Below are 23,958 nucleotides of genomic sequence, written 5' to 3'. Positions count from 1 at the left end.
TCACTACCTGGGTGACAGGATCATTGTGTACCAAACCTCAGTAACATGCAATGGACTCCCTTGAACCTAAAATAAAAGTTGAAATAAATAAATAAATAAATAAAAGTAAATCAGGTCAAACATGAAAAATAATTTATGTTTTCCTTAAAACATAATATAGTGACATCATTTTACCTTTTCTTTTCAGTAAGAGTCAGTAAAATGCATACAAAAGAAAGATGACCACCTGGTCTAAAAGAGATGAAATTCTTCAGTGAAAAGCACAATGAACAAAACAATATAGATAGGCATATATAGTTTGGGGGTTATTTTGTTTGTTTTTTGTTGTTTGTTTTTGATACGGAGTCATGCTCTGTTGTGTAGGTTACAGTGTGGTGGCCCCATCTCAGTTCACTGCAAGCTCCGCCTCCCGGGTTCACGCCATTCTCCCACCTCAGGCTCCCCAGTAGCTAGGACTACAGGTGCCCACCACCACACCCAGCTAATTTTGTTTTTGTATTTTCAGTAGAGACTGGGTTTCACCGTGTTAGCCAGGATGGTCTCGATCTCCTGAACTCGTGATCAGCCTGCCCTGACTTCCTAAAGTGCTGGGATTACAGACCTGAGCCACCCTGCCCAGCCGGTTTTTTTTGTTTTGTTTTGTTTTGTTTTTTTTTGAGATTGGGAAACAGCAACTCGGTGCAGTGAGATCATGGGAGAAAGGTCTCTGGTGTCTGGTGTCTGAGCATTGTGGGCCCCATGCCTCTTCCCTGTGGTTGGCCTCCCATTCCACCAGAGATGGGAATTGTGGAATCGAGGCAATTTATGTTTGGGGTGCAATGTCTATTTGTTTTAAAATCAGAAGTGGCAGGAGTGTTGTGGGTTTCCCCCCACCCTGGGAATGTTGTGTGTGGCTTTTATTATTTTATTTTTAAAACATTCAAATTACAGTTTCCCTTTCTTCTTTGCCCCCTAAGAAGAGTAGGCAGAATTCAACTGATACTGACTTTTACTAAGACAAATTCTAGATTTATTGACCTGAGAAATAAATATTAATAGAGGTTAAATTGGGGTCAATTTTTACTCCAAGAGATGATAAATCTTGATATATTTCTCATGGTTGGTTTGTCAATATGTTCTCTGTGCTGTCCATGAACTCCCCATCATCAGATTCTCCCGAGAAAAAGGCTGGCTCACAAGAGGATGTCAGAAGAGTGACATCTCCCTCATCAGCCCTTTGCCTTTTAAGGTACTTAGGACACACAATTGCATTGTATCCTAGCTTGTTATTTATAAGGCTTTGACCACAGCCAAGGTCAAATCATGTGTCTAAAAAAATAATGACACCACACACATAACACAAACACACACACAACCCTCTCTCTCTCTCTCTCACACACACACACACACACACACACATTTCATCCTCTCCAGGCCACCGACTGCAGTAAGACAAAGGTATAGAACCTGGTTAGTACATTCTATGACTTTATTTAAGGAAGGAATTTCTGCTTGCTCATCCACTAAAACTCTGAGGATGAGATTCTCTCCCTTAGTCTATCCACCTATTTTTGATTTACTATTAAAAGAATGGTGATGGATAATTCATTTGACAAATACTGACTTCCGAGTAATTACTCCTACCTCACACTTATATATGCCATGCATTTTAAAACCTTTTTATATATAACTCATTCATTACTCACAACCACCCTATAAGCAAGGCACAATTATTTTGCTTCCTCATCCCATATGAATGTGATGAGGAAACTGAGACACAAAGAAGCTAAGAAATTTGTCCCAAGTAACACAGTCAAGATCTATCTGAACTCTGGTAGTTGGGTTGTGAGTATATAAATCATCAGAACCTCTTCCCACAGCACATCTCACAATGCTTGGTACTGAGAGTACCGCAATGAGGGAGACATTCGTGTGCTTATATACGTGCTTGTATGCATTCAGAAATGATGGGAAGAATACAGAAATCTCAAAGTTAGCAGCTGTTACATCTAGCTGGTAGGAACTCAGGGTTTTGTTCCTTTTTCTTTGTCCTTGTTTCCTACACTTCCCTCAGTTTTCTTTGTAAGGTAATATGGATAGTCCAAGAAATCTGCAAATAAGTGCAAATGAGTAAGGAGGGAAAATGCATCATAGTGCATTACAATTTTTTAAAGTGTACAATTTAATAAGCTTTAACATATATTTGCACATGTGACACATACTCATCATGGACCATATCCATTGCCCTCAAACATTTCCTCGTGCCTCTTTGTAAGCCTTCCTTCTTGCCTCTATAAGTATTAGTTTGCGTTTTTTAGAATTGTGTATACATGGGATCATACAGTGTGCATTTGCAATCTGGCTTCTTTCACTCCGTTATGTTACTTTTAATCGATCAAAGTTGCTGCGTGTATCAAAGTTCATTTCTTTCTATTGCCAAGTAGTACTCTACTGTATGGATTACAATTTAAATTGCCACTCAGAGATTAAGTTTGAGAGTCAGAAATGAGCGAGAGGATGTTCAAGGGACTGCAAGAAAGGATGCTTCCTTTAGAAGAAATCTAAAGCCAGTGCAGAAAGAGTTCCAGGACACAGTTCTATTATCAATTAGTAACACCTCTGAATAAGTGAGGAATTGATCCAGTTGCTAATAACAGAAAACCTGACCTAACAGTAGCTTAAACAGAAGTTAGTTTGTCTATCTAGCTATCTGTCCACTGATTTAAGTTTTTCCATAACAAGGGATCCAGGGAGAGGTGAGAGCTTGTGTTGGTTCAGAGGCTCAGAAATATGGCCAATGCTGCTCTCAGGAACTAGCTCCTATCGGTCTGCAGCTCTGTCCTCAGCACATCAGGATTAGTCTTATGCTTTGTCATTGCACGCATCATGGCTCCCATCATATGCCATCAACAATGTCAACACTTGGTATTGTCAGGGTTATTTTTTAGTTTTAGCCATTCTGGTGGCCATGTGGTGATATCTTATTGTGGTTTTTGTTTTCCTGTTTTGTTTTGTTTTGTTTTGAGATGGAGTCTTGCTCTGTCTCCCAGGCTGGAGTGCAGTGGCGCGATCTTGGCGCACTGCAAACTCTGCCTCCCAGGTTCAAGTGATTCTCATGCCTCAGCCTCCCGAGTAGCTGGGATATCAGGTACTCACCACCATGCATGACTAATTTTTGTATTGTTAGTAGAGACAGGGTTTCACGATGTTGGCCAGGCTTGTTCTGAACTCCTGACCTTGTGATCCATCCGCCTCGGCCTCCCAAAGTGCTGGGATTACAGACATGAGCCACCACACCCAGCCCTTATCATGGTTTTAATTTGAATGTATCTGTTGTACAATATGATTATTGGTTATTTTATAACTTCCTTTCTGAATGCTTGTCCCATCAAACATTCACAAATGAGAATTCAGGTCTTTTGCCCATTTTATGTTTTGTTTGGATATTTTTGCTTATTCACATGTGGGAATTATTTATTTATTCTGGATATAAATCCTCTATTGAATATAACTTTACTCTCTTCCATGTACACTACACAAACAAAAAGTATACAAAAATTAATATGGATTTATAAGTGTGTGATTAAACACTTATTCAAGTATATTGCCTCACTTCATTTAGGATCTTGCAAACAGTCTGCATATTGAATAAAATTCTAAGTCTTTGCCTGTTACCATATGCATAAAATAATATAGGGACTACTTTTTATTGTCAATACTCATCATTTGTGATACATTTAAGAGAAATTAAATTAAGCTATAAAGTTTTAACTTGATTATAAAATAATATTTGTGTCCCTTATCATGAAAAGATAAAAAGTAATGTGGGATTTGCCCTAGCCTTTATTTGGAATGATGCCTAACTCCAAGGATAACTCACTCGTGGGAGGAAGATGATAGTTTAGTAACTGGAACTTCCATTATGTTAAGGCCGATGTTCTGTGATTAAAATCAGGGACAACTCAAATAAGAGGTTGAAATTTCTTTTTCCATCTCCAACGATTTAAAGCTTTGAAGTTAAGTATAGTTAAACGCAAGGTCTATGTGTAGCAGCTTTACCATTTGACCATGCATGATAAATATTAGTGGAGATACGCCCACGCTAATAAGGACTGTATCTCTTTGTTAACTTCAAGCCTGCTTGTCTTCTGAAGAGGCACATTGGCACATTGCATGTATATACTCTGTGGTCAGTTCTCATCACCAGTCTGTGGGGTGTAACTACAAAGCATGAGAGATGCCTTGTAAAATAATAGCAATACTACTTTATTTCTTGCCCTCTGAGTCATTAAAGGAAACAGAGTGTGTTTTGAGGCAGTTTTAATATGTGCGTTTTTTTAATTTAAAAAATGATTATTTGTTTACAGTGTGTACATGAATTCTCAGTTTACTAAAATGTTAATTGAGAGCTCTTTACTGACCATCTACCGTATGCTCAGAATTGTGCTGAACAGAATGAAAGATATAGAAAAGTATATTGAAGGAAAGAGATGGCATTAACATTTTTGGAACAATTGGAGAACAAATTGGTAAGATTTGTGATAGACTCTAAGTACGATAGAAGTTCAACAAAGAGAAAATCCCAGTGTAGAGAAGCAACGGGGAAAGGTGGGACTTAACTCGGTCTTAAATCTGAGACAGAATTGGGATTAAAGACTGGGAAAAAACAAAACAAAACAAAAAAAAACCATGAGCAAAAACCCCCAAATTCAGTAGCTTAAAGGAGACTGAAGATTATTCTCTTGCATAAAAGTCCACGGGAGAATGGATCTCTATATCATGGGTAGCTCTGCTGCATGTGGTCATTCAGGGACCCAGGTCTCTTCCATTAGTTGCTCCACAATGCCATAGGGCAAAGGTTCTTAAACTGTGGTCCTCGGGAACTTGTTAGAAATTAGCTAGAAACTGAGTAGCAAGTCTATGGGCTCTGGGGCTGAGATCCCTGAACATACTCTTCTTAAGCTGAAGGCTGAAAAGAAGAAAACTGACATTTTCTAAGGGGCTATGTGATGCAGCAGAAAAAGAATGACTTTGAAAACGTGTGTTTACATTTCAATTCTGCCACTATGCTCTCCATCAGACCCCACTGATATAATTTTCTTATTTGTCAAATTACTGTTCTCCCTCATATTTCAATTTATGTTTCATTTTAAGTAAAGTAAGTGGTATAAAGTTAAACACATAATAAGAGCCAAACAAAAGGTAGTTATTATCATTGAACACCCTCTAAGGGCCAGGCACTTTGTTAGATGTCTCACATGTGATTTCCTCACAAATATTAGCAATGATACTGTGATTATGATATTTTCATATCAACTTTACAAATAATAAAACCAAAGCTTAGTGAGTAAGTATCTTGTCCAATATCGTAGTATAAGTAGCAGGAAGAAAACCCAGACTGATCATGCCACAAATTATATGCTTTTCTATTAGGTTTTCACTTTAGTCTTACGTTTTGGAGTTAATGCCTCTGAGTCATGCAAACTATTGGGCCTTTTGATGGCCTTTGGCCATCAACTCAACAAAGCAACTAAACTCATTCCTCAAGGATATTTTCAAGGGGCTTATGGGTCTAGATTCAACATCCCAATTCCTTTACTTCCAGCAGAAGTTCCTGGTGATGCCATCTCTCTCTGTTTTCCAAGGAGAGCTAACCATATAAGCCACAGAATTTCTCAGAAGGCTTCCCACCTCCAAATCCCATGAGCTTACCAAATTTCACTTGTCTTTGACCTCTTGAAAATAAATTCAAGTGAAACTCTTGAGTCCCCAAATATTTATTAAGTTCAGATCTGTACCTAGTGCTAAGCCAAAGGAAAGCAATTTACATTCCAGTAGCTTTACACTAAATTCTAAATAATCTTACAGTGAAGTGATGCCATTTTTACAATCATCCGCTTTACTCACAGGGAGACCAGAAAACACATACAAATACAAACTTACACGTATTGTTGAGAAACTCATGAAAGTCTCCATATTAACATGTTCTATTTTTATTTTAATCCCAATGTTCCTTGGTGTACTGGATAGTATTCCATAGTCACAGCTTAATATGGGGTGTTACTCCTCTTTTACAAGGTGTTAGCAGTGATTATACCATGAAAGCTCCCTTGATATAATCCCAGTCCATGTCTTCACCCATTTATGGCAATCAGTAGTTTTTAGGAGAAAACTACTGATCATCTAAGCCTGAGAAAAGTTGGCTGAGACTGGGGAAGGATTCACTGGGTAACCTCTTGATTATTTTATAACATCTCTTGCATTAATCTTGTATTTCAAAAGCCCAAAGAATCACACATATCAATGTCTAAGAGTTCCTAAAAGTGAGAAACTGATTCATGACCACTAACACATACACACACAGTTGAGTTACACACCAGAACACTAATTTGAACCATGATAATGTCATACATTTGTTCATGTATTTAACATATATTTATTATCTGCCTACTGACAGAAAGACACTATCTTAGATACTACAGACATAGCAGAAAACAGAAAATAAAACAGACATTGTCATTACCTTAATGGAGACAGCATACTAGTTGGGGTACAAGTATTAATCAAATAAGAGCTGTAACAATGATGTGTGCTGCTACAGGAAGGTTCACAACGCCAAGACAGCCTAGAGAGAGAGCGACATGGCTCAGTCTCGAAGTCAGGGAAGGCTTTGAGGAAATGGCCTTGGAGCTGACGTCTGCAAAAGGAGTAAACTCAGGGAAGAGGGAGGGAAAGACATTCTACACAGAAAGGTTATAACTGCAAAGGCTATTTTTTAAAAATGCCCAAAAACTTGGCAGTAAGGCAAAAGGATAAATGCTTGTCTTTTCAAAGTCCCAATGGAGTGCTGGTTAAAAGGCTCACCTGAGGATTATTTAATTCTCCAGGGCAGGACCAGCAAATTTTTTATGTAAAGGCCCAGAGAGTAAATATTTCAAACTTTATTTTAAAACTGAACCATATGTATTTCTGTGAAGTATTCTTCTTTGTTTGGGGGGATTGTTTTTGTTTGTTTGTTTTGAGACAAGGTCTCACCATCACCCAGGCTAGGGTCCAGCGGTGCAATCACAGCTCACCATAGCCTTGACCTCCCCGGCCTAAGCCATCCTCCCACCTCGGGCTGCCAAGTAGCTGGGACTACAGGGTGCACACCACCATGCCCAGCTAATTTTGCTTTTTGTTTTTTGTGGAGACAAGGTCTCACCATGTTTCCCAAGCTGGTCTGGAACTCTTGGGTTCAAGCGATCCTTCTGCTGAGGCTTCCCAAAGTGGTGGGATGACAGGAGTAAGCCATGGTGCCTGGCCCGTTTCGCAGGATTGTCTTCACAATCCTTTAAACATGTGAAAAAAATAAATAAATAAAACATCCTTTGCTCTCAAGTTGTACAAAAGTAGTCCGCAAGCTTCATTTGGCCCGTGGGCCATAGTTCGCCAACCCCTGTTCTAGGAGAGCCCACCTTTGTTTGCTATTTTCTTTACTATTGACTAAGGCCCAGACTCTGGGAAGTCGTGATTAATTTGAAGATATTTTTGTCTGCAAGAGATGCAAATGATTTCTGCTGGTGAAAAAAGAAAATAAAGGTTATGGTTTCATAGTGCTGTAGTCTTAATCCATTAACCATTTTTTTACCTAAACCAGCAATCTTATTCTAACTTTTTTTTCCTGTGCTGATAATTACACAGTTCTCAAACACTGCTTGGGCTAGCTTATAGGTTTCCTCCTTAATGAGTTAAATAAATCTTTGTACCTGTTTACTTTGTATCTGCGTAAGAGCCTTGTTCATTGCCTTTATAAAATGTTACTTTGACAGGCCCTATAGCAAAAGGCGGGATTGTTTGCACAAGGAATTGAAGACCAGGGTGGCTGGAGCAGAGACAGGAGTATATATAAGTCGATAGGTAGTGGCCTGCCCATATAGGGCAGTGTTGACATGTTAAGCAAGTTTGCTTTGAGCTTGAGAGCATTAGAAGACATTGAAGTATTAATCACATATAGTGGTGTGGGAGCTGTGTGTGTGTGTGTGTGTGTGTGTGTGTGTGTGTGTGTGTGCATGCTGAGAGCGCAGGGGTGGCCATTCATATAATCATGCCACCCACAGTACAGAGAACAGACTGAAGGCATCCAGGCTGGAGGTGAGTCCAACCATTAAGAGGCTACTAAAATAGCCCAGGCAAGACAGTAAGGTCCCTTGATAAAGGTTATAGAGATGAGGACAACGATCATATCGGAGCAATATTTGGAGCGTTGTTTTTGGAGAATTCATAAAAGAGAAGAGCTGCCAAAGATGCTTGGTCATTCTTTCCATCTAGTGGAGCTTAATGTGATCCAAACGTGTTTTGATTCATTGACCATGCAAAGTCACCATCACAGGGATTCAAAACACTTGAATTCCTCCTTAGGGGTAACTCATTTCTTCTTTGTTAACATATTTATGTCTCCACATGGAAGCCGTATTATAGTAAGAAGACTTCTTGGTGAAAAGAAGAGGAGGACTTATGATAGACAATGGAGACTTGGAAGGATGAGAGGGTGGGAGGCAGTGGATGATAAGAAATTACTTAATGGGTACAATGTATGTTATTTGGGTGATGCATACCCTAAAAGCCCTGACTTCACCACTATGCAGTTTATCCATGCAACAAAATTGCGCTTGCACCCCCAAAATTTATACACATTTTTTTTTAAAAAAAGAAGAGGACTTCTGTGAAGTTAATATCTATTGGCATTGGATTGAGACTACCAGAGATTTTAATTTGCAGTAATGATTGTCATCCCTAAGGAATCGAAAAGTCAAAAAGATAAAGTCAAGTTTATCTCCCAAAGTGTGTGTATGTCTCTGAAGCATTGAATTACATTCTAGAGTCCTCCTCTTCAAAGCTTTCATTGCTGATCAGCCTTTTAGTGGTAAAATACTTTTTCTTTAGATGCATAAAAATCTCCACGTTAAGTCTCCTCTGGAGGTTCTGGGAGCTTTTTTGTCTTTTGCGGTTGACTTTGCCTATCGCTGCTCTGTTTTCAGAGGGTACTCTTTCTTCATTTTCAGATCCTCAGGGCTGTCTAACTGTAGTCCCCAAGTTCTACAGCATTTGTTTTAAACACTGTTCAAACTGGCAGTGCCATCAGCCCACACTATGCACTCCATGCAAAATATCCTTAGCAAATTATGGAATGCCTCTAGTAGATAAAACATATTTTAATGAGTGAAGAGGTTAGTATTTCATAAACCCAAGAAAAGTGTAAACTGACTTCCACTATCAACAGTTTAAAATCAATTTGGAGGCATTTGGAAAGCATTTTAAAGAGCAACTAGGCATCAATAAAATTTAATTAATTGGTTCTATGGATGCACATGTAAATTGGGTGTTAATTATGCTAGCAATGCTCTTCCATTAAAAATTAAGCTCACGATTAGTAACTGAGAAAAACAAGCCATCATTCTATAAACAAGTCTCATTCTGTTGTATTTGAACCCAACCTTTCGGTAATTAAATCATAACTACATTTACTCAGATGAATCTGAGCCCTGATGGATGGATGGTGAGTTAGCCAAGTAATCTTCCCTGGGCTGTTCCATAAAAACAATTGATAACTGAGGAGATAAGTTATGTGCAGTTGAGCTGCCCTTTAATACAGAACTATTGAATTATTGAAAATTCTTTCCTATCTAATTGACACCAAACAAAAGAATGGTCAACAATTGCAAGAGATATAGTGAAGATTAGTGATCATTTCAAAGCTGATGACATTTGAAGATGGAAGGCCTAGAACAAAAGGTTATAAGCTGGAAACTCCAAGTTCTTTCTACAATCCTTCTCCCCTCTCCCTGTCCTCCCTCCGCACACCAAATTCTTGTGTTTAGAGATAAAAATGCAGTGGGGGTTTTAAAGATATATTATAACTAAGTTATCATCGTTTTGGACTTCCTCAATTTATTTTTCTAGACTCCTTGGAAGTCAAAATATAATGTAGATCCAGAGCTGGTATGAATTCCCAATGGGCTTCCTTAATTGACAGAGAATTAGAGCTATATTTCAGGATTGGAAAGAATAAAATACTGAAAACACTTTACCCACACCACTTGGTTTCCTTTTTTCCAATAGATTTTTCCAAGGGAAATTGAGTCCATATGCTTTGATCCATCTTCTCAAGAATCATCAAGATGCTGTTTTATTAGCGCTATTTGATGGGGCATTTTATCTATTTCAATGAGCCCTTTGATGTCCCATTTCTTAGTCATGGAAAATTGGGTATGGAGAAAAGACAAAGATATACCCTCTCACTCCCCACACCCAACAAGAAAAAAAAAAAAAGGGAAATGCTTCTAAGCCACAGAAAAGTTAGGGAAATTGCTCAGGGATTTTCCTAACTGAATAAATTACAATGCCTTGGCTTAAAAAAAAAAAAATCAAACATCAGAAAAGCTTTAGTAATAGGATTCTGCTTTAGGTTGCTTTTTAAGAGGATGTCCTCATTTTCCTTTGAGACCGGCCTTTTTCATCTATTTCGCCTTTCTAAAATGCTACAGTGAGGGGGTGGCTGGTACCTGGTGGGAGAGAGATTCACATGCATAGGAAAACATTTAAGGAAGGAGGAAGCAGCCGTATTTGGATGATTTTGAATTTCTGCATTTCACTGTATTTTATTTCTACTGGTCTTTCATGAGACTAAGCCTTCCATCCCAGATTGTGTGTCATGCAGAGACCCTGGAGCTTAGGCAAATTTGAATCACTGTCTTGACCATCATTTAATTATATCACACGCATAGAAACCGATGCATGCTTCTGTGTACAAACATAAAAGTGAATATGTATATGTGCTTGTTCTCATGCAGACATGCTACTCCCAAACAGTGCCTTTGAATCAAGACCCAGTCATCACATTTGAAGAGAAAAGAAATATCCCTGACCACGTTGGGACTTCACAGAGGTACTGCAGACATGGTTTCTTCATCTGTTCATAAAAGTTCTGTTGATCCATTTTCTATAGAACTGGATAGGAGTAAGAGATTGAAAGATTTGCATAGTCCTTTGGTAATCTGGCTAAACAAAGACTATTCATTACCTTTTTCTTTTAGCCCAAGTCTATTCTGTGAGTGCCTCCTGTGTGACTGTTTCTGTGCTAACTGCTAAAGTGCCTGGTGTAGAAGAAAAACTGTTTTATCTGCCTGTAGTCAGAGTGGAGGGGAAAAGGAAGCAAGTGATAAAGCCCCAAACAGTCAGAAGATTGTCTGGGAATGTGTTTGGCAAAATTGTGAAAATTTATGCAAACGAAAGGTCATAATCAGTCAATGTGCAAAACAGTTTAAGGAGATCAACAGGTTAACTCACAATGTTATTGCAACAAGGTTACTATGAAGGTGAGATGAGTGAGATGCCTTTGGCACATAATTTAAGGAAGTGCTCACTCTCAGGCATCAACCCTGTACTTGCAGGACTGACAGGGAGCACCTATTCTCATAAAGTGAGGGAAATTATCACCCATTTTGCAGTTGAAGAAACTGAGGCTTGGGGCTGGGGGAGTGGCTCAAGAAACATTTTTACTAAATGACAAATTCAGGATTGTATTATCTTATTTTCACATTGCTATAAAGAACTACCTGAGACTGGGTAATTTATAAAGAAAGCAGATTTAATTGACTCAACAGTGCCACATGGCTGGGGAGGCCTCAGGAAACTTACAGTCATGGCGGAAGTTGAAGGGGAAGTAAGCAGCTTCTCACAAGGCAGCCAGCAGGAGAGAGAGCGAGCAAGGAAGGGAGTGCCACACTTTAAACCCATCAGATATTATGAGAACTCACTATCACGAGAATAGCAAAAGGAAAATTAGCCCCAATGATTCAATGGTCTCCCACCAGACCCCTCCTCCAACACATGGGGATTACTATTTGGGATGAGAATTGGGTGGGGGACACAGAGCCAAATCATATCAAGGGCTTTGGGTCTCCAGAGATTGCCTCTTAACCAGCATGGATGCTGAGTAATGACCTTCAGCTACTTAGAAAAGGTGACGTAGAGATGGAAAGTAGAAAAAGTAGGGAAGGAAGGGCATCTGGAGAGGAGAAAGGAAAATAATATATCTGACAAGCCAGACAGTGCCAAGAAAGAAAAGAATCCCCATGCTGCCAGATGGGATGAGGAAAAGAGATTGCACACAGTCCTAGGGTAACTGGAGTTGTATCGGCTTCTGGGCAGTCCTTTTATTGATCAAAGAGTCTTTCTTCTTTCCTCATGTCAGCTACCCAAACCAAGGAGAATAACCATGTGAATCATCTTTCCACCTGTTGTGTGGGGCCAGCAATTATTTTTTTAGCTTGACGCGTTAACCCACCTGCTCCCTGTGGCCCTGGGATGCTCTGCCATCCCCCATGGCTGCCAGTTCACTTAGGGTAGACTTATGGCAGAGGGATGTCAATTTTGCTTGAACTGCTCAATCACTGCTGACATTTTGTTAACCATCCTATGAACTTCTCAAGCCTGAAGTAGCAGCAACTTGTGCCCTTGAAAACTGAACAGAAAACAACCGTATTGATTTTCTACTATCAACAAGGAAAAGACAATTTCTCTTTGCCGAGAATGCTCATAATGCATTTCACACCACTTATTCTCGGCAGTCCACCTCTTCCTAATATAGTGTTGGGCCTCTTTAAACCCCTGCTGTTTTAGACTCTGCTAGAGTTAACCCTGAAATACCAGCACCATCTCGAGGCCTTCCAGTTTCCAGATAGAAATGTTCATCAGTGCTGAACTGACAGCCTACTTAGGCAAGGGAGCTGTGATCATTTAGAAATTACAAAGGAATTCAGGCCTGGATGAGGGGATTGGGGTTGGGACCCCAGGAATCTTTTTTAGTAAAATTCTCTTTTAAAAGAACATATCTTTTTGGTTTATTAAAAGCACGAATGATGTCCATATGAGATTTTGGAGATATATCCGCGTATACACTGACCAAACTGATTGAATAGGAAGATCATTATTCAGTAATTTTTTTACCACTCATGCAACCATTCTAGCTAAGTCAAGGCCCAAGATTTCATTTGTGAATGATTATTCCAAATTACCAGGCCTTTCTTTTCTTTTTCAACCTGCATTTAAAAACATAAAATAAAATTAAAAACCTATCAGGCATGCCCTAATAGTTCCATTTTTTTTTTTTTTTTGACATTTCCAACGTACCAAAAAGAGACTGCAAGGAACCGAAAGAGATTCAAAAAGCTTGAAAAAGCAAGCCTGACCCTCTGGGACAACTGTAGTGTCAAAAGCAGTCAATATTTATGCCTAGCAACCTTGACAATATCCTTTTAATTAAAATCAATGGAGAAATAAAACATGCGTTAGAATGCACGTGGGATCACTCACCTCATGAGACAGAGAAGGCTCCGATATTATGCGCGGTGTGATTATGACAAGACACAGGACCCTCTGTTTGAGACATGGCTTCTGGTGTTTGCAATTAGATCTGTTCTTTTGATGGTTGTTTTCATTTAGTGTTATTATTTTTGTTTTTAGTTGTTTGTTGGTTTCTCATTTGGTGCAACTTTCTTGAGACACATGTTAAAACACACACACAAAACAATCTTAGCTTGGTGTGGTAGTTCACTCCTGCAATCCCCAGGACTGTGGGAGGCCAAGGAGAGAAGGTTTCTTGAGCCCAGGAGTTGGAGACCAGCCTGACCCACGTGGCGAAACCTCGTCTCTACCAAAAATGCAAAAATTAGCCGGGCGTTGTGGTTGGCACCTGTAATCCTGGCTACTCAGGAGGCTGAGGCAAGAGAATTGCTTGAACCTGGGAGGCAGAGGTTGCAGTGAGCTGAGATCGTGCCACTGCACTCCAGCCTGGGTGATAGAGCAAGACTGTCTCAAAAAAAAAAAAAAAAAAAAAAAGAAAGAAAGAAAAGAAAGAGATTTAAAGAATTTGCTGGGTGTGATGGCACATGCCTGTAGACCCAGCTACTGGGTAGGCTGAGGTAGGATCACCTGAGCATGCTGAGGCTGAAGGGAGTTATGATTGTGCCAGTATGGGTGACAGGGCAAGACCCTGTCTCAAAAAGAAAAATTAAAATAGAAACTTCTTATAAAGTCAGATAATATGTTCATCAGGTACAAACTAAAATCTAGATTTGATGTGGCAATTGAAAAAAACAGGGAAAGAGACCACAGAGTTTAGAAGAATGGTGTTCTCTTGGTAGTTCTGCCGCCAACTAGCCATATGACCTTGAGGGGTGAGTGGGGGCATCATAGGCAACATCTTTGAGTCTCAGCTACCCCTTCTCTAAAATGAAATGGTTAGTCTCAATTCTATGAGGTGTTTTTTGTTTTTTTGTTGTTGTTGTTTTTTTGTTTTTTTTTGAGACGGAGTCTCGCTCTGTCGCCCAGGCTGGAGTGCAGTGGCCGGATCTCAGCTCACTGCAAGCTCCGCCTCCCGGGTTCTCGCCATTCTGCTGCCTCAGCCTCCCGAGTAGCTGGGACTACAGGCGCCCGCCACTACGCCAGGCTAGTTTTTTGTATTTTTTAGTAGAGACGGGGTTTCACTGTGTTAGCCAGGATAGTCTGGATCTCCTGACCTCTTGATCCGCCCGTCTCGGCCTCCCAAAGTGCTGGGATTACAGGCTTGAGCCACCGCGCTCGGCCGAGTTTTTTTTTTTTGTTTTTTGTTTTGTTTGTTTTTTTTTTTTTGGCTCCCTGTAAACATTCTATTAGACCAGTGATTTTTAAAGTAATAGCAACTACTGTTCGTTGAACACTCCCCATGTATAATGCAAGAACTTCTCAGTCAATCTTTACCGCAAACCTGTGAGATAACAGGTCCCATTATAGTTTCCATTTTATGGATGTGGAAACTGAAGCTGAAGAGATGGAGTCATTCTCCCGTGTCACCAGCTGGCTGAAGCGTGAGTGTATTCAAAGGCCATGAGCATCACCATTGTCTCACACCACCTCCCTGGAATCTCTGGAATGCAGAAGGGGCTTAGGTACGAGAGATGCCCCTAGTTTCCCTCTGTAGACTTTGAAGGGTCTTCTGACTCTGCCTTCCAGCTAGCAGATTTCTCTTGAGCTCACTTGGCTTGGGGGCACTTCACTTCAGGCCACTTCCACTGGTGCAGAGTTCACCTAACCTGAACCAGGACAACTTTTCTATACATCCAGATTTTTTTTCAAAGGTTCTCATGCAGGCAGGCTTAACAATGACAAGTTAAGTTCCCAAGAATAGAAGGCAATTTAACACTGTCTTCTCTGGCAGGGCCAGGCAGATTAACCATCAGATATCAGTGCTTTATAAAATCCAAGCATCACAGAGGTATTTTTGTTTGTTTGCTTTTCTCATGTGGCTGGGCTCCTCTCAGATTGCAGAGAGCCGCCTCTCTGGAGCTTGCAGGACGACTGTCATGTTGTTAAAAGCTTCCCTTCCTTATCTCACTTCCTAATCACCAAAGAGCGATTTGAGAGCCTTCAACACTGGTTTTTCCTCTTCAAGGATCTGCTAGTGCTGGACTAATTAATGGAAAGGGCCCGGAGATGAGTTCCCTCAAAAATTATGGAATGTTCTAATCAGACGGGTAAGCAAAAAGCTTGACCTCTAGGTCAGAGGGTCACTCTCAAATAATACGATGGATTCAACTATTACTGTCATTTTATGTTACTCCAAAAGGGTGAGAACAGAGGTTAAAGTAGGCCCTGAGGGGCAAAGCAAAGCCCATGTTTCTGCTCTAGAAGTGATCAGTTAAAGAACATTCTTCATGTATCCCCAAAGTCTTCAAAACCTGGCTCTGCTTGTAAGCAGTTCTTACCTTGTCAGTTTCCATTACTGGAAACTGTTTCACCAGTTCTCTCTTCCATGTGCCTTCCTGTCACTGTTGCTGGGCCTTCTTCCCTGTCTCCATCAAACTCACTGCTTCCTCACTCCACCTAGTATTAACCCCCAATTCCCCAAAATTCTTGTTCACTTTTTGGTACTTATTTTAATTATAAAATATTTGAAATATAAGTTTGTAAGTTTGGAAAGTTTCTCCTGTAGAGAAGATGAAGCAGATGAACATTTCACTATTCTTTGCTAATTATGGCTAAAACATCCTTGGGCATTATATATGAAACCAACATACAAAGACTGTAAAAGTTGAAGAGAAGAAGGCAGATAAGCTAGAAACTTTAGGACCCACAGAACAACGTGGTGGCAAGTTCCCTGGGCTATTTCTTTGCCTTGTATACCCCAGACTTGAAGCTGAAGAAGCCAGCACCCTGGAATGGTCAATGCATACAGATGAAAACAACAATAATAACAAGTTGCTGTTTCTAGCCAAAGTGATCGCAGTACACGATGGCTGCAGCAAGGAGGCATGGCTGGGTCTGCACACTCCATGGAGCCAGTGGAAGCTCCACCCCTTCTGAGTTGGGGCAGGAGATCCTAGGGTACTGCTGCAGCTGCCCAAACCACAGGTTGCAGACCCCAAACTGCAGCTGTAGCTGCCCAAACTGGCTGTGAATCCCGAGCTTCTCTGTGCTCTTGCAAGGAACCAGGAGTAGGCAGGATCTGCCCTCCTGGGTGCCCAACCCATGGCTGCAGACCTGGGCCTCCCATTCCACAGAGTGTACAGGAGCTGGGGACAAGTGGAAGCCCTGTCCCTTCTGAGTTTGCAGAGTAGAAGCTCCCTGGGTGCTGCTGCAGCAGCCCTCCCAAGCACAGGGCCTGGGCATCTCTGCAGCCTACTCCCTTGGGGACCAGGAAGGGCCTTCACATCCCTGCAGGCTCAGGGGTGTCTACTCCTGCTGCCTGGCCTCTCTCCTTTCCCTGTGCCAGCTCCAATCTTGGAGCAAAGATGGCACTGAGCCCCAGGGGCCATGAATGGCAGCAGAAATCAGATAGATTACTGGGTGGAAAACAGTAGTCCAGGGTAAGGCCTCACCTTCAGGCCAGGGAAAGGCTGAAGGCTGGGGGCACGACTGCCAGTCCACAGACTGGAATAGGGAGTTGTAGTGCCTCCTGCTGCTTGCCCGTTGTCACCCACGGATCAATATGCATGCACTTCCTCCCTTCTGAGGTCCGTAAAAGCCTCGGGTTCAGGCAGAGCAGGGCAGAGGGCAGAGGACAGAGAGATGACAGGATGATCAGCTGCAGAGAGGAGCTACCCTCTCTGCTTAGAGTTTCAGAGACCTGCAGAGTGGTCCAAATGACTGGCCTGCAAAGAGGATTTACCCTCTCCAGCGCCTTCCCTCTGCTGAGAGCTGAACACTTGACGGGATGACCTGCCTACAGGGAGGAGCTACCCACTATGGGTCTCCTCTGAGCTGTTCTAACACTAAATAAAGCTCTTCTTCATCTTCTTCACTCTTCACTTCTCTATGTACCTCATTCTTCCTGGATGCTGGACAAGAACTCGGGCAAAGGTGCCACCAGCCACAGGGTTTTCTGGGTAGAAAATTGACACTCCAAAGATCCCATAACAAAAGAATCAGGAAGTGGGTAGTCAGAAAGAAAAACTTTCAGACAGTGACTACTCTACTCTAACCGAACACCACAGAAAAAATGGTTACCCCATCTCATCCACACCAGCAAGGGCTAAGGGGAGAGCTAAGATATATAGCTGGAATGAAGCACCCCAATACTTTCATAGGGCTGGCATCAGAGAATGTCAAGTAGAGCACCAGAACTTTCCTCCTTACCAGGTGGAAAGGAACAATCCTCTTCCCCACACCATCACAATGTCAGTGGGACCCACACAGAAAACCTGGATTTTCAACTCTTTCCAGCAATAATAGATACTTCAACCTCTCTCCTCTGGGATGGTATCAGAGGACCCTAGTGGAGAGTCAGGAATTTCACCACTGCACAGCAGTAACAAGCCCAATTTGCTCCACTCTGGTGTTGGTGGAGACCACGTGGGAAGCAGTAAGGACGCATTCCTACCCTTCCAGACATTGAGGTATCAGTGAAGGTCTAGTGGGAAGCTGGAACTCCCACTCTCAGCCAGAAGTAACTAGGATTCATATATATACACGTTCAGAGGTTAGTGAAGGCAAGCAGAGAACCTGGACTTCAACCCTCACCTGGCAATAATAAGGTGGCATCCTCCCTTCTCCTGTAGAGCAGAGTCAGGGGAAACTGAGTATAACAGAAGGTCTAAATGAGATCTAAAGTCTTATAGCATAATACATGAAATATCTAGATTTTATTAAAAAATTCCTCATCATATCAAAGAGAGCAGGGTGATCTCAAATTGAAAGTAAAGGGCAATGAATATATGCCAATGCCAAGATGACAAAAAATTATCTGGCAAATATATTTTAAAGAAAGCATGATAAAAATGTTTTAACAAACAATTACAAGCATGCTTTAAGCAAATAAAATAGAAAAATATAAGCAAAAAAATAACCTGATCAAAGAAACAGAAGATGTAAAGAAGAACCAATTGGAAATTTTAATACTGAAAAATACAGTAACCAAAATAATAAACTTAATAGATGGGGTCAATAGCAGAAAGGAAGGAACAGACAAAAGCATCAGTGAGCCTGAATATAGAATAAAATAAATTACCCAACTGAACAGAGAGAAAATAGATTTTTAAAAATAAAAAGACTCTCAGGAAGTTTCAGGACTATAACAAAATATCTAACATTCATGTCATGTAAGTTCTGAGAAAAAAAAAAAGAGAGCAGGGCTAAGAAAGTGCTTAAAGTAACAGCTGAAAAATTCCCAATTTTGGCAAAAGACACAAATTACATATTGAGGTTAAACCTAAAGAAATTCACATCAAGACACATTATAATCAAACTTCTGAAAACCAAAGCTAAAGAAAAAAATCTTGAAAGCTGTAAGAGAAATAATATTTTACCTACAGAAGAAAAACAATTTTAGTGAAGCATATTTCCCATCAGAAACAGTGAAAGAAGTAGTACATTTTTCAAAAGTTGAAGGAAAAGAATCATCATCCCAGGATTCTATATCCAGTGAAAATATTCTTCAAGAATAAAGGGTAATCAAGGCATTCCCAGAAAAAAAGCTAAAAGAATTTGTCACTAGTAGACCTAACATGAGAAAATAGCTAAAGGAAGTTCTCCAAACAGAAAGGAAATAATAGAAAAAGAAATATTGGAATATTGGGAGGGAAGAAAGTACACATTAAACAAAAATCTGGGAAAATATAACAGATGCCTCTTCTACTCTTCAGTTATCTATGTTATGCTTGACAAATATAAATTATAGCACTGCCTGATGTGATGCTAAATGTACATAAATATTTACAATAATTATATCATAAATATGGAGAGTAAAGAGATATGAGGGGTATAAGATTTTTACACTTTTACACATCACTTGAACTGGTAAAATAATAACACTAGTAGACTATACGTATGTATATTTGTATACATAATGTAATATTTAAAGCAACCACTAAAATGCTATTAAAAATAGACTTGAAAATATTACAGATAAAATGGAATTCTAAATGAAATGCTCAAGTAACCCATAAGAATGCAAGAAAAGTAAAACAGAGGAAAGAAACAGAATAAACAGAAAACATAAAATAGCGGATTTTTATTTTTAAAAAGTCTGCACATCAATAATTACACTAGTTGTAAATGGTCTAAATATACCAATTAAGAGACAGAGATTGGCAAGTTATATTGTAAAACATGGCCAAACTCTATCTTGTCTACAAAAACTCACTTCATTGATAATGATATAAGCATATTAAAAACAAAATAGTGGGAAAATACATCATGTAAATATTAAAACAAAAGAGAGCAAAGTAGCTATATAATATCATATAAATTAGACTTCAGAGAAAAAAAAATTATCAGAGGTGGAGAAGTACACTATATAATGACAAAAGGGTCAATTCACCAAGAAGATGTAGCAATTCTAAATGAGTTACAAAATAGCAGGGTTACAAAATACATTAAACGTATTTAATAGGACTAAAGGGGGAAATAGCCATAGAAACAGAAATGGTGAAAGGCTTCATCATCACTCTACCAAAAATTAGTGAAAAACTATATAGAATGTCAGGAAAGAAGGAACTCAATAGCACTATCAATGTGCATTTATAGAATACTCTACTCAACAGTAGCAGAATATACATTACACATTCTTTTCAAATGTTTATGAAATATATACTAAGATGTGGGCTGGGTGCAGTGGCTCTTACCTGTAATCCCAGCACTTTGGGTGGCCAAGGCAGGTGGATCATTTGAGGTCAGGAGTTGAGACCAGCCTGGTCAACACGGTAAAACCCCATCTCTACTAAAAATACAAAAATTAGCAAGGTGTGGTGGCACATGCCTGTAATCCCAGCTACTTGGGAGGCTGAGGCAGGAGAATTGCTTGAACCTGGGTGGCTGAGGTTGCAGTGAGCTGAGATCATGCCACTGCACTCCAGCCTGAGAGACAGAGCAAGACTCCATCTCAAAAGAAATAAATAAGTACATAAATAAAAAATATATACTAAGGTGGATAATATTCTAGACTACAAAAAAAAAAACAACAACAAACTTTTTAAACATAGAATTTATATAGAGACCATGTTTTCCAACCACAATGGAATCAAACAGGAAATCAATCACAGGAAGATGAAGTTAAAATCTTCAAACACTTAAAGACTAAAAGACACACTTCTCTTTTAAATAATCCATGAATCAAATAGGAATTCTCATGGGAAATTTAAAAAAAGTCAAACTGAGTAAGAATGAAAATATGACATCATAATTTGTAGAAAATAGTTAAAGCAGTGGTGAGAGAGAAGTTTACAGCATGAATTAATCTAGATTAGAAAAGAGTGAAATTCTCAAATAACCTAAGTTCCCATTTTAATAACCTAGAGAAAGAACTGCAAAGTATATCCAAAGCATGATAATGAAAGAAATAATAAAAATAATAGCAGCAATCAATGAGATTAGAAACAGAAAAACAATATTGGAAATCATTACAACTAACAGATGGTTCTTTGAAAAGATCAATAAAATTGACAAACCTCCAACAAGACCAACACAAATTACCAGTATCAGAAATTAAATAAGGAATATCATACAGACTCTGTAGACCTCAAGCGAATAGTAAGGAAATACTAGAAACGTCTCTATCCACATAAATTTGACAACTTAGATAAAAATGGAGCAATTCCACAAAAGTACAAAGTATTGTATCATCGAATATGAAATAGAAATTTGAATAAAACTATAACTATTAGGAAATTGAGTTGATCATTTTAAAACTGCCCCTCCCCCAACACTTCTCCCCCAACACTGCCCCCCACCCGCTGCCATCAACATACCTTGTCCCAGATGGTTACATTGGAAAATTCTAGGAAACATTTAAGGGAGAACTAACACTATGTCTACCTAATCACTGCCAAAAATAAAAATAAAAAATAGAAAAGGAGTAAACACTGCTGTATTCATTTTATGAAGCTAGTATTACCCTGATATCCAAATTAGACAAAGACAGTACAAAAACAAAAACTACAGAGCAATATCCCTCATAAACATAGATGCAAAAATCCTTAAAAGAATATTAGCAAGTAGAATTTAGCAATATATAAAAAGAATTATATGCCATGGTCTTTGGGGATTATTCCAAGGAAGAAAGCCTGGCTAGCTCAATTTTTAAAAATCATCAATATTATCCACCACATTAACAAGTGAAAGAAGTAAATTTATATGATTATATTAGTCAATGTGTAAAAAATATTTGACTAAATTCAACATTCATTTCTGATTTTAAAAATCACTTAAAAAATTAGAAATAGAGGAAATTTCATCAATTGATAATGTGTGTAAAAAAATCTATACCTAATATTATATTTAAGTGTGAATGACTAAATACTTTCCTCTCTGATTGGGAAAAAGTCAAAGATGTTCACTCTCCCCACTCTTATTTAACATAGTGCTGGTAGTTCTAGCTAATATAATAAGGTGGGAAAAGAAATAATAAGTAAATTTGGCAAAGTTGCAGGATACAAGATCCACTTACAAAACTCAGTTATATTTCTGTATGCTAATAATAAAAAGATAGGCACCAAAATTAAACATACAATACCATTTATAATTGCTTGAGAATAATTTAAATGATTAATTATAAATCTGACAAAATATGCACAGGACTTTAATGCTGAAAACTATAAAACACAGATGAAAAAAATCAAAGAAGATCTAAACAAATGGCAAGACATATCACATATATGGGTTGAAAGACTCAACATAAAAATGTCAATACTCCCTAAATGGATGAACAGATTTAACCTAATTTCTATCAAAATGTCAATAACACTTTGTGTAGGTATAAACTAGATTATCTTAAAATTTATATGTAAGTGCAAGTAAACTAGAATACCTTTTCAATAAACACTGCTAGACCAGAGGACACCCACAAACAAACAAACAAACAAACAACAACAACAAAAAACAAGAAAAAGCAAAAGATTCTTAATCTAAGGCTCATAATTTATAGAAAAGAATAAATAAATCATAGAGAGTGATGTCAGCAAAAATGGTGACCTAAGAGCCACCAAAAGTTTGTCCCTTTATAGAAGAGCAATGAAAAAGCTAAGAAAAAAAAAAAAAGTGGTCAGAATCAACTTTTTCAGAACTCTGGAAATTAACCAAAGGCTTGCAACAACCCAAGAGATGTTTAGGCAAGAAAAATTGCTGAATCTTAATAAAAACAGTGAGCTTTGTGGCATTTTCACTTATATTAGTCCCATTAACCACTCTCCAGCTCTTTGTTAGCCTAGAAAAATAAAGGCATTGAATCCCAGCACCAGAGGAAATAGAACTACCATATTCCCTCAAAATTTATAGTTTCATCTGTTTAAAGGCTTCCTAAAATACCCAAGTGGAAAGGCTGGTCTTTTGGTGGGGCTTACTAAAATTTGCCCAATGCTAAACACCTTTTTCTGGGGGCATTTGTCAAATGTCTTAACATCACAGCTACCTGAAGTGATGGATAACAGTTGGGGCAAACAATAAACTAACAAAAAAGATTGACAGGAAAATCTGAAAAATGAAATACTTTTAGGGTCATTGACATATTTCTGAGAAGCTAGAAGTCTACATATATGACCAGGGCTGTGCACAGCTATGCACATGCTTACGAAAGACCAGTGTAGGTTCTAATCTCTCACCTTTGACCTTGAGTCTCTGCCCAAGCAGGAAGTGAAGGCTAAGGTAGAGTTGTAATCACCTGGCTGAGTGTAAAAGGCATTCCCCACCATCTACACAGAGCCAATCAAAAAAGACTGGGAGACTTATTAGTAAAGGCCTTTAAGGAAATTTTTGTCCAATCATTAGCTGACCATGAAGCTAATTGAATAGAGATTTCAATGACCACACATAACAAAGATACAGACTTTACAGAATTAGTTCAGAAACATATAAACAAAAACCAGTAACAACTACAACAGGAAGCAACAACAAATCTTGGGAAATAGGGATGGTCTGATTTCCAGAGTCACACATTATATAATTGGAAATGTGTTCTTTTCAATAAAAATATTATAGAACCTGTAAGTAAACAAGAAATTATGACCCTTACATAGAAAAATAAAAAAATGCAATCTATAGAAACCATCCCTGGGAAAGCTCAGAGGCTGGACTTATAAGAAGAAGACATTAAATCAGTCATTTTAAATATGTTTGAAAAGCTAAAAGAAGTCATGTCTAAAAAGCTAAAGGAAATTATGTAAATAATGTTTTACCAAATAAAGACTACCAATAAGGAGACTGAAATGATAAGGAATCAAATAGAAATTTGGGGATTGAATAGTAATTTTGTAAACCAAAGTAAAACTAATATAAAAGATTCACTGGAAAATCTCAATAGCAGACTTCAGCATGCAAAGTAATAGGTAAACTTGAAAGTAGGTAAATTGAGATTATCCAGGCTAAGAAACAGAAAGAAGAATAAATAAAAATAAAGAGTCCAGCAGAGACTTACAGGACTTGATAGTTGTACACTATCAAGTATACAAACATGCATAATGGAAGACTTAA

At 38.8% G+C, this 23,958-nt stretch overlaps 1 long non-coding RNA gene across 1 annotated transcript in view; it reads left to right on the top strand.

The window, feature by feature from the left end:
• Positions 1-23,958, top strand: part of LOC102137086 (uncharacterized) — a 119,376-nt gene that overhangs the window by 19,460 nt on the left and 75,958 nt on the right. The window contains exon 2 of the long non-coding RNA XR_001487575.3: positions 10,812-10,906. This is a non-coding gene — a long non-coding RNA (uncharacterized lncRNA). The remainder of the gene's footprint in view (positions 1-10,811; positions 10,907-23,958) is intronic.

The sequence above is a fragment of the Macaca fascicularis genome, chromosome 20, assembly GCF_037993035.2.
Source record: "Macaca fascicularis isolate 582-1 chromosome 20, T2T-MFA8v1.1".
NCBI lineage: Eukaryota > Metazoa > Chordata > Mammalia > Primates > Cercopithecidae > Macaca > Macaca fascicularis.
Note: the sequence above shows the minus strand (reverse complement) of the source record. Positions and strands in the feature narration are given on the sequence as shown.